Source organism: Hordeum vulgare, chromosome 2H (assembly GCF_904849725.1).
Source record: "Hordeum vulgare subsp. vulgare chromosome 2H, MorexV3_pseudomolecules_assembly, whole genome shotgun sequence".
Taxonomy (NCBI): domain Eukaryota; kingdom Viridiplantae; phylum Streptophyta; class Magnoliopsida; order Poales; family Poaceae; genus Hordeum; species Hordeum vulgare.
Window position 1 is genome coordinate 131,478,601 of NC_058519.1, and position 17,176 is coordinate 131,495,776.

Below are 17,176 nucleotides of genomic sequence, written 5' to 3' on the forward strand. Positions count from 1 at the left end.
CAAAGTAAGACACGCAATATGTTCAGACCCCTTTGTTTTATCCTTAGTGGCAACAATACAATACGTGTCTTGTCCCCTTCTATCAATGGGATATAGAGCACCGCAAAATTGAACCCACTATAATGCACCCCACCAAATAAAGATAAATCATTCTAGTCGGCCAAACCAGACAGATAGATCGGAGAGAATTACAAAGCTAAAATAATCATGCATAATAAAGTTCAGAAAATACTCAATTACTTTCAATAAGTATTCTGATCAAAAACTCATAATTCATTTGGTCCCAACAAACACATCGCAAAAGAAGATTACATTGAATAGATCTCCATGATAATCGCAAAGAACATGGTATTAAAGGTTAAAGAGAGAGAAGAATTCATGTAGCTACTAGCTATGGACCCATAGGTCTGTGGTGAACTACTCACACATCATCATGGCGGTAGCAAGGATGATGTAGACGGTCTCCGTGATAGATTCCCCCTCCGATAGGGTGCCGGAAAAGGTCTCCAGATGAGATGGTGGAACAACAAAGGCTTGCGGTGGCAGAAATAGTATTTTGGGTGGCTCTTTGTTCGTTTTGGGGTATATGTTAATATATAGAAGTGGAGTCACGTCACGAGAAGTTGCGAGAGTCCCACAAGCTCACGGGGTCCGCCCTAGCCCCAAGGGCACACCCTACGAGCTCATCGTTCCCTCATAGATCTTATGGACACCTCATGAAGCTTCTAGGGTCTCTTTATGTCCAAAAATAACCCTATAAAGTTTCATCCCATTTGGACTTCGTTTGGTGTTGATTTTCTAAAGAGAGAAAAATCAATAACATTCAAAAAAAACAGGAACTAGCACTGGGCACCATGTTAATCGGTTAGTCCCAAAAATTGATATAAAATAGCATATAATTGCATGTAGAATATTCAAGGTTGATAATATAATAGCATGAAACAATCAAAAATTATAGATACGTTGGAGACGTATCGGCATGCCCAAGCCTAACTCATGTTCGCCCTCGAGTAGGTGATAAAAATAGAACTTTTTGTGTGGCATGCTACCCAACATGTAATCTCTTTCATGTATAATTATTGAGAAAATATGAAGTAATTGATATCAACATAATAATATCCATGAACATAAGAAGAATAATCATTACTTTTGCAAAATATACGACCCTTAAAGAATGATATCACTACTCATTCTGCCATGTTAGCATGGCATGACTCCGTCTTCACCGCATAAGTGTAAATCATGAGCACCCTGGTGTCAAACAAGGCAATTGGATCATACCTCTAACGTGTTTGAGCATTTTCAACTTCATGCAATACATGAGCGTGAGCCATGGACATAGCATATAGGTGGAAAAGAGTGCGGTGGTAGAGATCAAAGAAGCAAAAAGTAAGAAAGTCTCGCATCAACTAGGGGAACCAACGGTCTATGGAGATGCCCATCAATCGATATCAATGCAATAAGTAGGTATTGCCATGCAACAGATGCACTAGATCTATAAGTGTATGAAACCTCACATGAAACTAAGTGGGCGTGCATCCAACTTGCTTGCTAATGAAGACCTCAGGAATTTGAGGAAGCCCGTCCTCGGAATATAAAAGCCAAGTTATATAATGAAAAATTTCCACTAACATATGAAAATGACAACTCAGGAGACTCTCTATTTGAAGAACATGGTGCTACTTTGAATCACAAGTGTGGAAAAGTATAGTAACATTTCCCCTTCTCTATTTTTATCTCATTTTTATGGTGGGCTCACTTGGCCTCCCTCATTTTCTCTTTTTTCGTCTGGAGTCTCATCCCGACTTGTGGAGGAATCATAGTCTCCATCATCCTCTCCTCAGTGGGACAATGCTCTAACAATGATGATGATCACACTTTTATTTACTTACAACTCAATATTACAACTTGATCAAGACCAATATGACTATATATGAATGCATGTGGCAGTGTACCAGGATGTGTAATGGTCTAGCATAACATGTGTAAATGCATCTAGTGCCCCTTAGTGATTTTGGTGTATTGAAGACTTATAGGTTAAGATACTGGTGTGTTTGTGAATGTACACACGCTCTATAAGTCAGTGGGGAGTTTCGTTATTCAAAGAATATCGACCCGTAAAAATGAATGTCTTCAACTGAAAACTTTAATACTTTCTTAAAGATTTTAAACGTGAGGAAATTGGTGTGTCCTTGAAGATATTGATGCATGGACTTTGAAGCATGAAGATTTTTGTTTTATTAGTTTCATTTCCTTTCTTTTGATTCATAGGAACACTGTATTGTTAAAGGGGGTCGAGGTAAAACTAAGGAAAAGTTTCCACGTGATGCTCATTTCAAAGCCTACACATACCCAATCCTACGAGTGAAGCTTTTGGAAATCTAATACAGTTTAGTCAATTTCTTCAGCGACAGAGACGAAGATCTTCTCGTATTTGAGGAAATTGCTCTAACTGAGAAGTTCGGATTTCACCAGTACGAATTACCAATAAGTGAAGAATGTGAGAGACATGAGAACTTTCACATCTTGAAAGTTTCGATCGTTTCTCCATCGCGCTCCAGCTGTCCCCAAATCTTATCCACATAACAGTCATATCATTGGGGCATTTATGTCAAATCATGTCGGTATTGCTGCCACGCTATAAATAGCCGCCCCCTACAACCAGTAGCTGGTTGGCTGCTCCGAGAGAGAAAATAACACTTGTCATTTAAGAGCATTCCATCCTCTAAAGACTTTGAGAGAAAATCATCACTAAGGAAAAAAACCCAAACACCCAAACCAAAACCCAAAACCCAAAGTGATTGAGCATCACTAAATAAATTGTTCCTATGTGGAACCGACGCTTGTTAACTTTGAAGACTGTGCATCTTCCAGATGGTTAGGCGTCACTGGTCTAGAGCATCTAGAAGTAAATTATGGATTACCGGGTGACCGAGTTTGTGAGGGTTTGGCAGTCTGCCCTGAAGACTTACCACGAGTGTTGGGCGAGGACTGTGCACCCTTAGCTCACGGGGAATACGGTAAGGACAAAGTGTCCTGGTACTATGTGTGCTTTACTTTAAATACCAAGCCACTCCAAACAAGACGTACAACTGTCACAACAATTAGAAATGGGTCATAAAATTACTGTCTTCATCGAGTACCCATGGTTTCCAATAGCGGATAGTGGGCTTGTAGCGGATTGGGTTTCGCGTAGCGGAATTCGGATAGCGGGCGATATTGCGGGAGCTATGTCCGCATAGTGGACTTATAAAAACACTAGATTCATGTTTATATCACTAGAACATGAACAAAAAGTAATGTAATTTAATTTGAGTGACAATGGTCGCTATTGCGTTAGCGCTATTGCGGATGCTATCTTCGCTATTTAAAACTATGCAAGTACCTCGTTTTATTTCCTCAACCCTTCTATTTCCTCATTTACGTGTTGATCAAATTGATCGTTGCTGTCTGAAGAATTTGACTCAAGACTTTCTCAATTTCCTCATCTCCAATTCTTCACATCACTTGTTCTTCACCAGCTTATCATGAACAAGCTACTCGCGCTAAGTATTTATTTCATTTCATCATGATGACCATGCTTTTGCCATGTTATACTTACACCTGAATATTTATTCTGCTGCAACTTGTTCGTGACTTACTAATTTTCTCACACGGAAATTCCTCAGTGAGGAACTCATAAAAATTGCCTATTCACCCCCCTCTAGTCGCTATAACGTACTTTCAATTGTTACTGGAGCAAGGTACTCCCTTGTACTGTGTGATTTTGGTTTAACCACCTGGAGTTTCAGTTATATCGACTACAGGTATGATCAAGGTATCTGCGGTTTGTCCTACCTTTGAAGGGACGGACTACCCTTACTGGAAGAACAAGATGTGCATGCATCTTGAAGCAATTGACGATGATCTTTGGTATGTTGTGGAAAATGGTGTTCCCTCTATCACCCCAACCACCAACGCTGTTGATGTGAAGAGATTCAAGCAACTCTACTCTCAAGCGAAGAATATCATGTGTGGCCATATGAGCAAAGGTCGGTAACACAGAGTGAGTGCTTTGGGATCTGCAAAGCTCATCTCGGACAGGATGCCCAAAGTAAATGAAGGAGTCTCTACTCGACATGACTCTCGGGTTTATGTTCTTCGCAATCTCTTCAACCGCTTCAAAAGACTCAATAATGAAAATTGTGAGCAAACCTTCAATCGCCTCACTCAAATCTCCAATGAGCTACAGGCTCTTGGGGCCACTCACATCACCGACCATGAGGTGGTAAAGAAATTGTTGAGATATCTCGATTCTTCATTCGATACACTGGTTCTGATGATTCAAGAGCATGGAGACTACAAGTCACTAGATCATGCTCATATTCTTGAGAGACTCAATACTCATGAATTCCAACAATCTTAGAAGAGAGATCTCTATGGACCAAGCTATGGAAGATCTCGTGCGCTGAAGGCAAATGTTGTTTCCTCATCTAAAGAAGAAGAATCTAATTGCATTCTTAGTGATCTTGAAGAATTTGGTCAAGAACTTGCAATGCTTGTGAGCAAATTCCAGAAGTTCTCCACACGAGGTCAGTTTGGAAAATATTCAAGAAGAGATGTGATGAAATTAGAATCTTCATCTCACGACTATAAGAAAAGAAAATGCCATAAATGCAAGAAGTCTGGTCACTACATTGTTGATTGTCCTCGCTGGGTAAAGGAATCAAAGAAGAAGAAGTGCAAGGTTGATAGTTTTGATGACTTGAAGAAAAAGAAGAATTATTCAAAATCCTCATCATCAAAATCTTCATCGCACAAGAAGAACAATTTCAGAAAGGCTCAGACACTTATTGGCAATGAAATGGATTCTCAGGAAGAATCTAAGGAATGTGATGAAGAGGAAGGATCTGAGGAGGATTCAGAGTCTGGTGTGGCAAGTCTAGACCTTGCTACTACATTCGTCAGCAAGTCTATCTTCAACCTTGAAGAAAATGACTACGTCAACCGCCGACTGCACCGATGACTTTGCTCCCACCTATTGCTTCATGGCAAAAGGTGCCAAGATATCCAAACACACTTCCTCTTCGGAATCAAGTCACAATGAACTTGATGATTATCATAAACCTAGTTACTAAGAACTTGCTAACATTGCCACTAAGAAACAAAATGCTCTAGAAAAGCTTCGGAAACAACTAGACAAAATAATGACCTCTTGAACGAGGAAATGGATCGGACTCAAAATCTGACTCATGATATTCAAAGTCTTCAGTCTAACTTTGATAGTCATCAAGAACGTCATGACACTCTCTTGGCTGATCATGAGAAACTCTCTTATGAATTTATTCAAAGAAAGCAAGATCTCGGGAAACAAAGAGCGTCTCACAATGATCTTCGAAGTGAAAATGATTCTTTGCTCGCTCAATGTGGCGCCCCGCCCGATTACCACTGTAGCCAGACGGTCGCCACGTATACCAGCCCAGGAAATCATTCTAGCATGCGCGTTTACAACACGTATCATGAACACATGCATTTCTATTAATGGATAAATGAGTCTTACATGATATATCACACGGGTGATGGCAGCGGAAAAGCTCTATCTAAGGCAGCATGGTCCTGTTGCGGCTCCAATCCACATGGATCGGACTGGGTTACTCTCCTAGTCGCGAACGCTCCGCCTCCTTGACGACGGGCGACGGATCCTTAGGTGAACCTAGCCATGTTAAAGGCCGCTGAGTACTTTTGAATGTACTCGCGAGCGAACCAAACTAACATATACACTAAGCAAAGCAATCTATGGTATTCAAGCATGCACTTGTTATTAGAGCAGTATTAACTCTGATGGTATAACAGAATTATCCAGCAAGATAACTACTAAAGTAAATATGATAAGTTAAAGCATATTAAGTAAATAAATTATACTCAAAATATTCTCACGATCCAATCTGAATCTGATCCAAATCCAATCCAATTCATGTGGTCATCCGACCACTCATCTCATAGCCATCACATGGCTAACATGTCATATTCCTGACATCATCTGATGTCTGCACAAGACAAGTTCTTCCATCATTATTATCACTGATACGGTTGACCACCTAGTGAGGTATGGACGGGCTATTCGAATAGATTTTTCACTCTGCAGAGGTTGCGCACTTTACCCACACCGTGAAGCACCTAGCCTCATGATCCCATTCGGGTAGACCAACGTTGCTTCAACGAAACCTTCCTGACCCGTGACTCTCCCATTGTACCACTGGCATTCATCCTCCCTCGGAGTCATGCCCTGGGTGGCCCATGTGTCCTCATGACACCTTCCACCATCGTGGCCAACTAAACTGTCCCAAACGGGGACGCGGGCACAAAACAATCAACTGGCTCACAAGGTTATCGCCGCCCACCAGGCCAGGGTAGCGCGCGTGTTGGGGATCGTAGTAATTTCAAAAATTTCCTATGCCATACAAGGATATATCTATGGAGAAACCAGCAACGAGAGAAGATGTAGAGCATCTTCATACCTTTGAAGATCGCTAAACGGAAGCGTTACTATGAGCGCAGTTAATGGAGTCGTACTCGCCGCGATTCAGATCACGGTGGATTCCGATCTATGTGCCGAATCACGGCACCGCCGTGTTCAGCACACATACAGCCCGGTGATGTCTCCTCCTTCTTGATCCAGCAAGGAGAGAGTAGAAGTTGAGGGAGAGGTCCGGCAGCACGACGGCGTGGTGGCGGTGGAGCTATGTGGTTCTCCGGTAGGGCTTCGCCAAGCGCCGCGGAGGAGGAAGAAGAGAGAGGTAGGGTTGCGTCGTGGGAGATGAATTGTGTGTCTCCGAAAGGCCAAAACCCTCCACTATATATAGGAGGAGGGAGAGGGAGGCTGCCCTGGCCCCTCTTCCATGGAGGAGGAGCTTCGGCCGAAGCTAGGGAGGTGTCCACCTCCCACAAGGGAGGTGGACTACCTTGGTAGGACTCTTTCTCCTTTCCTTTTAAGCTTCCTTGCCTTATCTCTTTTATCCCTATGCGCATAGGCCTTTAGGGAAGGCCTTGGCCAGACCAATAAGGGTTGGTCCACCTCCTCTAACAGCCCATGCAACTCTTTGGACGTCACACAGATGTTTGTTGTGTATGCCTGGCAATTGTGCCAGAAATACTCCTACTACGGCACGTTGGTATTCCCTCGAAGCGGAAAGGGTGATGTAGCACAGCGACGGTAAGTATTTCCCTCAGTTTGAGAACCAAGGTATCAATCCGGCAGAAGAGTATCTCACCAACCTGCACAAACACAAAAGCTTGCACCCAACGCTACGAAGGGGTTGTCAATCCCTTATAGATTGTTTGCCAAGTGCGAACTGAAAGTACCAAAGTAACAAAGCAAAGTAAAAGCGGAGTTGTAAAAGATGGATGTGAATAGACCCGGGGGCCGTAGTTTTTACTCGTGGCTTCTCTCATGAAAGCAAGTAGACGGTGGGTGAACAAATTACTGCCGAGCAATTGATAGAACTGTGCAGAGTCGTGACGATATCTATGCAATGATTATTTCTATAGGCATCACGTCCGAAACAAGTAGACCGATACTTTCTGCATCTACTACTATTACTCCACACGTCGACCGCTATCCAGCATGCATCTAGTGTATTAAGTCCATAAGAAGAGAGTAACGCCTTAAGAAAGATGACATGATGTAGAGGGATAATCTCAAACCAATGATAAAAACCCCTTCTTTTTACCCTTGATGGCAATTTCTTGATGTGTGCCTTGCTGCCCCTACTGTCACTGGGAAAGGTCACCACATGGAAGAACTCAAAACCAAGCACTTCTCCCATTGCAAGAATCATAGATCTAGTTGGCAAAACAAAACCCAAGACTCGGAGAGACTTACAAGGATATCAAATCATGCATATAAGAAATCAGCAAAGACTCAAATATATATCATAGATAATCTGATCACAAGTCCACAATTCATCGGATCTCGACAAACACACCGCCGAAGAAGATTAAATCGGATAGATCTCCATGAAGATCATGGAGAACTTTGTATTGAAGATCCAAGATAGAGAAGAAGCCATCTAGCTACTAACTACGGACCCGTAGGTCTTAAGTGAACTACTCACGAGTCATTGGAGGGGCGATGATGATGATGAAGAAGCCCTCCACCTCCAAAGTTCCCTCCGGCAGGGCGCCGGGAAGGGTCTCTAGATGAGATCTCGCGGAAACGGAAGCTTGCGGCGGCGGAAAAGTATTTTCGAGGCTCCCCTGATTTTTTGCAGAATATTTGGGAATATATAGGCGCAAAACCTAGGTCAGGAGGCGGCCAGGGAAGCCACAAGCTTGCCCACCGCCGCGTCCCCCCTGGTGGCGTGGTGCAAGCTTGTGGGCTCCTAGGGGCCCACCTGGCCTGGCCCAAAGGTTTCCTGGTCTTCTTTCGTTCGGGAAAAAATCATTTCGGGGATTTTATTCCGCTTGGACTCCGTTCCAAAAACAGATCTCAAAAGAGTCAAAAACACGGAAAAACCGGAACTGGCACTTGGCACTGAATCAATAAGTTAGTCCCCAAAAAGATATAAAAAAGGTACATAGAACATACAAAGAAGACAAGATAACAGCGCGAAACCATCAAAAATTATAGATACGTTTGAGACGTATCAAGCATCCCCAAGCTTAACTCCTGCTCGTCCTCGAGTAGGGAAGTGATAAGAATGAATTTTTGATGCTTTCATGCTACCTAGCATAGGTGTCCTTTGTAATTCCTCTTATGTGACGTGAATGTTCAGATCCATTAGATTCAAAACAATAGTTGCTATTGACGTGGAAACAATAATAATTCAAGCAAACTAGCAAAGTAATCATGAACTTTCAAAAAAACAAGGCCAAAAGAAAGTTATCCCTACAAAAGCATATAGTCTAGCTATGCTCTATCATCTTTGCACAACGAATTTAAATCATGCACAACCCCGGTATTGGCCAAGTAATTGTTTCACACCTTTACTTTATCAAACATTTTCAACACTCACGCAATACATGAGCGTGAGCCATGGTTATAGCACTATAGATGGTGTGGAATGTGGTGGAGGTTGCAAGACAAAAAGGAGAAGATAGTCACATTAACTAGGCATATCAATGAGCTGTGGAGATGCTCATCAATAGATATCAATGTCAATGAGTAGGGATTGCCATACAAATGATGCACTTGAGCTACAAGTATGTGAAAGCTCTTAAAGAAAACTAGTGGGTGTGCATCCAACTTGCTTGCTCACGAAGACCTAAGGCAATTTTGAGGAAGCCTATCATTGGAATATACAAGCCAAGTTATATAATGAGAATTTCCCACTAGCTATATGATGGTGACAAAACGAGAGACTCTCAATCATGAAGATCATGGTGCTCAAAATGCACAAGTGTGGAAAAAATGGTAGCATTGTCCCTTCTCTCTTTTTCTCTCATATATATATAATCTTTTTTGGTGGGATCTTTGGCCTCTTTTTTTATGGGCTTCTTTGGCCTCTTTTATTTCCTCACATGGGACAACGCTCCAATAATGATGATCATCACACTTTCAACTCAAAACTTAGAGCAACTATGACTCTATATGGAATGCCTTCGGTAGTGTACCGTGGCAATGATCTAGCATGGCATAGACATCAATGGAAACATCATGCTAGCTATCTTACGATCGTGCAAAGGCAATGTAGACGTGGTGGCACATATCATGGTAGTAGTTGCATGGCAATATATCTCGGAATGACTTTGAAAAAGCCATAGTAGGTAGGTATGGTGGCTGTTTTGAGGAAGGCTAATGGTGTGTTTTGTGCACCGACGAAAGTTGCACATCACTAAAAAGATAGTGATGGTGGAAGGTGAAAGTGCATCTAAACCATGGACTCAACATTAGTCATGAAGAACTCATATACTTGTTGCAAAAGTTTTATTAGTAATCGAAACAAAGCATTAAACGCATAGTCCTAGGGGAAGGGTTGGTAGGTATAAACCATCGCGCGATCCCGACCACCACGCAAAGGATGACAATCAATATACTAATCATGCTCAGACTTCATCACATAGCGGTTCACCATACATGCATGCTACGGGAATCCCTAACTTCAACACAAGTATTTCTAGATCCACAACACCTTACTAGCATGACTTCAATATTACCATAACCACAACTCAAAACTACTTGAGATGAATCAAACTTCTCTAACTATTCAATGCACTTGAAGGTGGAAGTTTTCGTATCCCTTTGGATAACTACCCCTTTTGAGACTACTTTCAAAGCATATATCAACTACCAAGCCATGCATCGCTGTGCTCTAAAAGATATAAGTGAAGCACATGGAGCAAAAGTATCTAGCTCAAAAGATATAAGTGAAGCACATGTGAGCTGAATTGTCTACCAAAAGATATAAGTGAAGCTCGACAAAATCATGATGTGTGCATGTCTCTCTCTCTAGGTGTGCAGAAAGGATGATTGTGACACAACAAAAATAAAAGACTCCTACGATAAAAGACGCTCCAAGCAAAAAACACATAACATGTGGTGAATAAAAATATAGCCCCAAGTAACGTTACCGATGGATTGAAGACGAGAGAGGGTATGCCTTCCCGGGGAATCCCCAAGCTTAGGCTTTTACGGAAACCTTGAATATCTTGGGGTGCCTTGGGCATCCCCAAGCTTGAGCTCTTGCCACTCTTTATATTTTTGTCCATAAGAACTTCACCCGAAACTTGAAAACTTCACAACACGAAACTTAAACAGAAACTCGTGATAACATTAGTACAAGAAAGTAAACCACCACTTCCTTAGGTACTATAGCAAACTTAAATTATACTTGTGCTGATGTTGGGTTACTGTACTTTCAATATTCCATGGCTACTACACCCCGATACTATCCATAGTTTCATCAAAATAAGCAACCAACACAACAAAAACAGAATCTATTAACAGCAGACCAGTATGTAGAAATCTGTATGTTTTGTATACCTCTGGTACTTCAACAATTCTGACAAACTACGACAGTCTTGGGAATTTGCGTAGAAATCAGCAGAAAAAAGAATCAACTCAAAAGCTCTTACAGAAAAAAAAATGAAAATTCCTTTCGTGAGCAGAAAGTTTCTGTCTTTCCCACCATGACCAAACGATCATCCTCAAGACTAATCATAACGGTTTTGCTTGGCACAAACGCAAAAAGAAACACAAAAAACACAATCATAACAGAATTATGAAAGTGTGGAAAACACAAAACAGAAAGAAAAAGGATAGATTCGTTGGGTTGCCTCCCAACAAGCGCTTTTGTTTAACGCCCTTAGCTAGGCAAAAGTGATGGAATCACGTATAGTCATCTTTGGTGCTCAAACCATAAGTAGCCCTCATCATAGATTCATAAGGCAATCTTATTTTCTTTCTAGGAAAGTTCTCCATGCCCTTCTTTAAAGGAAATTGAAATCTAATATTCCCTTCCTTCATATCGATGATAGCACCAATAGTCCTTAGGAAAGGTCTACCAAGAATAATGGGACATAAAGGATTGCAATCTATGTCAAGTACAATGAAATCCACGGGTACATAGTTCTTATTTGCAATAATAAGAACATCATCGATCCTCCCCATGGGCTTCTTAACGGTAGAATCCGCAAGATGCAAATTAAGAGAACACTCTTCAATCTCATGAAAACCAAGGATATCACATAAAGACTTTGGAATCGCACAAACACTAGCACCCAAATCACACAAATCATTGCACTCATAGTTTTTGATCTTGATTTTGATTGTAGGTTCCCACTCATCATGAAGTTTTCTAGGTATCGAGACTTCTAGTTCGAGCTTCTCTTCAAGAGATTTCATCATAGCATCTACGATATGCGTGGTAAAGGCTTTACTTTGGCTATAAGCATGTGGAGAGTTTGTAATGGATTGCATCAAAGAAATGCATTGAAACAAGGAGCAATTATCATAATTGAATTCCTTGAAATCCAAAGTGGGAGTTTCATTACTACCAATTTTTTTGACTTTTTCTACTCCACTCTCCGCACCTTTATCATCAGGATAGGTGGACTCCGAATCATTGGGGAGTTTTTCAACCAAAGTGGATTCATATCCAGCCCCTCCATAAGTAGGTTTGACACGCGAAAACAAAGATTCAATAGGAGACACACCAAGCACTTTAAGATCTTCGTGATTTGCATCACTAGAACGCACCCTTTTAAACCATTCATGTCTACCGCGAATTTGGGCGGTTCTTTCTTTGCTCTCATTCATGGAGATACGCATAGCTTTCAAAGTTTCATCCAAGTTGATATTGGGAGGAGCACATCTAACTTTCAAAGCATCAATATCACAAGACATCCTATCAACGCTCTTAGCCAAATCGTCTATTTTGAGTAGTTTTTCCTCTATGGACGCCTTGAAAATCTTTTGAGAGTTGATGAACTCTTTGATATTACTCTTTAGATCAGAGGGTAATTTTCTATGATTTCCATAAGTGTTACCGTAGGAATTGCCATAATTGTTAGAGGAGTTACTAGGAAAAGGCCTAGGAACATAGTTTCCTCTAAAAGCATCGTTGTTGCCAAAATTGTTCCTACCAACAAAAATCACATCCAAACTAGCGTTGCTACTCTCAATAAAAGAAGATAGTGGCATGTCATTAGGATCTACGACAGCGTTTCTACTAGCAACCAAATTTGTCAACTCGTCCATCTTAGCACTAAGCGAGTTAATCTCTTCTATAGCGTGCACCTTTTTGCTAGCAGGCGACCGTTCAGTGTGCCACTGAGAGTAGTTGGTCATGATATTGTCTAGGAGTTTTGTAGCGTCTCCTAACGTGATTTCAATGAACGTTCCACCTGAGGCGGAGTCCAAGATATTGCGAGAAGCGAAATTCAAGCCAGCGTAAAAGATTTGTATAGTCATCCACAAACTCAAGCCATTAGCGGGACAATTTCTAATCATAAGCTTCATCCTCTCCCAAGATTGTGGAACGTGTTCATGATCAAGTTGCTTGAAATTCAAGATATCGTTGTCTAAGGAGATGATCTTAGCCGCCGGAAAATACTTGGATATATAAGCATCTTTGCACCTATCCCAAGAATCGATACTATTTTTAGGCAAAGAAGAAAACCAAGTTTTTTGCGCGATCTGGCAACGAGAAAGGAAAAAGTTTCAACTTAATCACGTCATTATCCACATCTCTTTTCTTTTGCATATCACAAAGCTCAATGAAGGTATTGAGATGGGATGCGGCATCTTCACTAGGAAGGCCAGAGAATTGCTCTTCCATAACAAGATTCAGCAAAGCTGCGTTGATTTCATACGATTCCGCACTAGTGGCGGGAGCAATCGGAGTACTAATAAAATCATTATTATTAGTGCTCGAGAAGTCGCAAAGTTTGGTGTTTTTAGACATGATGTCTTCAACAAACAAACAAGCACATAAGCAAGCAAGAAACCAGCAAAGGAAAACGACAAAGGCAAAGGAAAACGGCGAAAGAGAAAGGCGAATGGAAACGGCAAATATGGAGTGGGGGAGAGGAAAACGAGAGGCAAATGGCAACAAAAGTAAATGCAAGAGAAGAGTTTGTGAGACCTACTTGGATAGATCTTGATTTCTCCTCCCCGGCAACGGCGCCAGAAATAGGCGTGTTGTCGGGAGAATATTCTTCAGGATCCTCCTCGGCAGGCGATCCTCTTCCCCGGCAACGGCGCCAGAAATACGTCTGATGTTTGCTGTGTATCCCTGGCAATTATGCCAGAAATAATCCTACTACGGCACGTTGGTATTCCCTCGAAGCGGAAAGGGTGATGTAGCACAACGACGGTAAGTATTTCCCTCAGTATGAGAACCAAGGTATCAATCCGGCGGAAGAGTATCTCATCAACTTGCACAAACACAAAAGCTTGCACCCAACGCTATGAAGGGGTTGTCAATCCCTTATAGATTGTTTGCCAAGTGAGAACTGAAAGTAACAAAGTAACAAAGCAAAGTAAAAGCGGAGTTGTAAACGATGGATGTGAATAGACCCGGGGGCGTAGTGATTACTAGTGGCTTCTCTCATGAAAGCAAGTAGACGGTGGGTGAAAAAATTACTGCCGAGCAATTGATAGAACTGTGCAGAGTCGTGACGGTATCTATGCAATGATTATTTCTATAGGCATCACGTCCGAAACAAGTAGACCGATACTTTCTGCATCTACTACTATTACTTCACACGTCGACCGCTATCCAGCATGCATCTAGTGTATTAAGTCCATAAGAACAGAGTAACACCTTAAGCAAGATGACATGATGTAGAGGAATAATCTCAAACCAATGATAAAAACCCCATCTTTTTACCCTTGATGGCAACTGCTTGATGTGTGCCTTGCTGCCCCTACTGTCACTGGGAAAGGTCACCACATGGCAGAACCCAAAACCAAGCACTTCTCCCATTGCAAGAATCATAGATCTAGTTGGCCAAACAAAACCCAAGACTCGGAGAGACTTACAAGGATATCAAATCATGCATATAAGAAATCAGCAAAGACTCAAATATATATCATAGATAATCTGATCACAAGTCCACAATTCATCGGATCTCGACAAACATACCGCCAAAGAAGATTACATCGGATAGACCTCCATGAAGATCATGGAGAACTTTGTATTGCAGATCCAAGAGACAGAAGAAGCCATCTAGCTACTAACTACGGACCCATAGGTTTGAAGTGAACTACTCACGAGTTATTGGAGGGGCGATGATGATGAAGAAGAAGCCCTCCACCTCCAAAGTCCCCTCCGGCAGGGCGCCGGGAAGGGTCTCCAGATGAGATCTCGCGGAAACGGAAGCTTGCGGTGGAGAAAAAGTATTTTCGAGGCTCCCATGACTTTTTGCGGAATATTTGGGAACATATAGGTGCAAAACCTAGGTCAGGAGGCGGCCAGGGAAGCCACAAGCTTGCCCACCGCCGCCTCCCCCTGGTGGCGTGGTGCAAGCTTGTGGGCTCCCAGGGGCCCACGTGGCCTGGCCCAAAGGTTCCCTGGTCTTCTTTCGTTCGGGAAAAAATCATTTCGGAGATTTTATTCCGTTTGGACTCCGTTCCAAAATCAGATCTGAAAAGAGTCAAAAACACGAAAAAACAGGAAGTGACACTTGGCACTGAATCAATAAGTTAGTCCCCAAAAAGATATAAAAAAGGTACATAAAACATACAAAGAAGACAAGATAACAGTGTGAAACCATAAAAAATTATAGATACGTTTGAGACGTATCACACACCCTTCCCGGGGGTCCTTCGGCACCCTCCCGGCACTCCCGGTACACAATCGATGAGCCCGAAACTTTTTCGGTGACCAAAACACGACATCCTATATATATATATATATATATATATATATATATATATATATATATGTCAATCTTTACCTCCGGACCATTCCGGAGCTCCTCGTGATGCCCGAGATCTCATCCGGGACTCCGGACAACCTTTGGTAACCACATACCATTCCCTTTACAACTCTAGCGTCATCGAACCTTAAGTGTGTAGACCCTACGGGTTCGGGAGACATGCATACATGACCGAGACATCTCTCCGGCGAATAACCAACAGCGGGGTCTGGATATCCATGTTGGTTCCCACACGTTCCACAATGATCTTATCGGATGAACCACAATGTCAAGGATTCAATCAATCACGTATGCGATCCCCTTTGTCTACCGGTATGATACTTGCCCAAGATTCGATCGTCGGTATCCCTATACCTTGTTCAATCTCGTTATCGGCAAGTCTCTTTACTCATTCCGTAACACATCATCCCGTGACCTACTCCTTAGTCACACTGAGCTCAAAATATGATGATGGATTACCGATTGGGCCTAGAGATACCTCTCCGTCACATAGAGTGACAAATCTCAGTCTCGATTCGTACAACCCAACAAATACTTTTGGAGATACCCGTAGTGCACCTTTATAATCACCCAGTTATGTTGTGATGTTTTGTACACCCAAAGCACTCCTACGGTATCCGGGAGTTGCACAATCTCAGTCTAAGGAAATGATACTTGACACTAGAAAAGCTTTAGCAAACGAACAACATGATCTAGTGCTATGCTTAGGATTGGTTCTTGTCCATCACATCATTCCCCAATGATGTGATCTTGTTATCAATGACATCCAAAATCCATAATCAAGAAACCATGATCATCTATTGATCAACGAGCTAGCCAACTAGAGGCTCACTAGGGACACATTGTGATCTATATATTCACACGTGTATTATGGTTTCTGGTTAATATAATTATAGCATGAATAATAGACAATTATCATGAACTGGAAATATAATAATAACAACTTTATTATTGCCCCTAGGGCATATTTCCAACAGCGCGCGCATAACCTTCCCTGTCTAGTGGTACTGGTAGAAGAGCACGCGATCAGACCAAGTCAGGGCCGTCCCATACCGGCAAATGTGGTTGCATGAATAAGCCTGGACAAGTGACTCTAGATCAACCAACTAGGTTTAGTCTTAGCCAGTATTTCACAAGCATGGTTGTTTATCACAATAACTTTAGATGGCAATAGCTAAGCATGATAAAAACATAACCACTTATCTTCATATAATATCACGACAAGTCATTAGTGCAATGATAAGATGAGAAGTAGCACGTAATGTAAATCACAATATCAAAATGGGAGGAGTTTAATTATTTCTAGCACAAGCATAACATTAATTAGACACGCAAGAATAACACAAAGCAATGGCATATATCAGATGATCGGCTTGCGTGGGGTCGAATGATACTCCGGGAAGAAGTGCGAAGAGTCCGCTGAAAGGATCGCCGGAAACTGTTCTCTCTTGAAGGGGGCTGATAGAAGGCAAGGTCAAAATGGTCATTTTCATAGTTTGAAAACATTATGAAAACGCCACTATCGGAATGGGCTCGTCGATCTGAAGAAGTGGGCGTTGGTTTCACCTAAATCGGAGTTACGAGCGGAAAGTTATGGCCGTTCGTTTGTTAGGCACAGAAACAAATAAAATGTGTTCATTTCTGCTGCTAACTAACGAACGTCCACTAATTAGTAGATTCGGCCGGCGGGGTTCAAACAGAATACGTATTCCCAGGAATACGCTTCCGCTCAGGAGAAAGCGCACTCCAGGGAAAGCGCCTCCACTTATCCACCTGAGCGGCCGAGTCAACGCCTTTTGTGGCTGACATGCGGGGC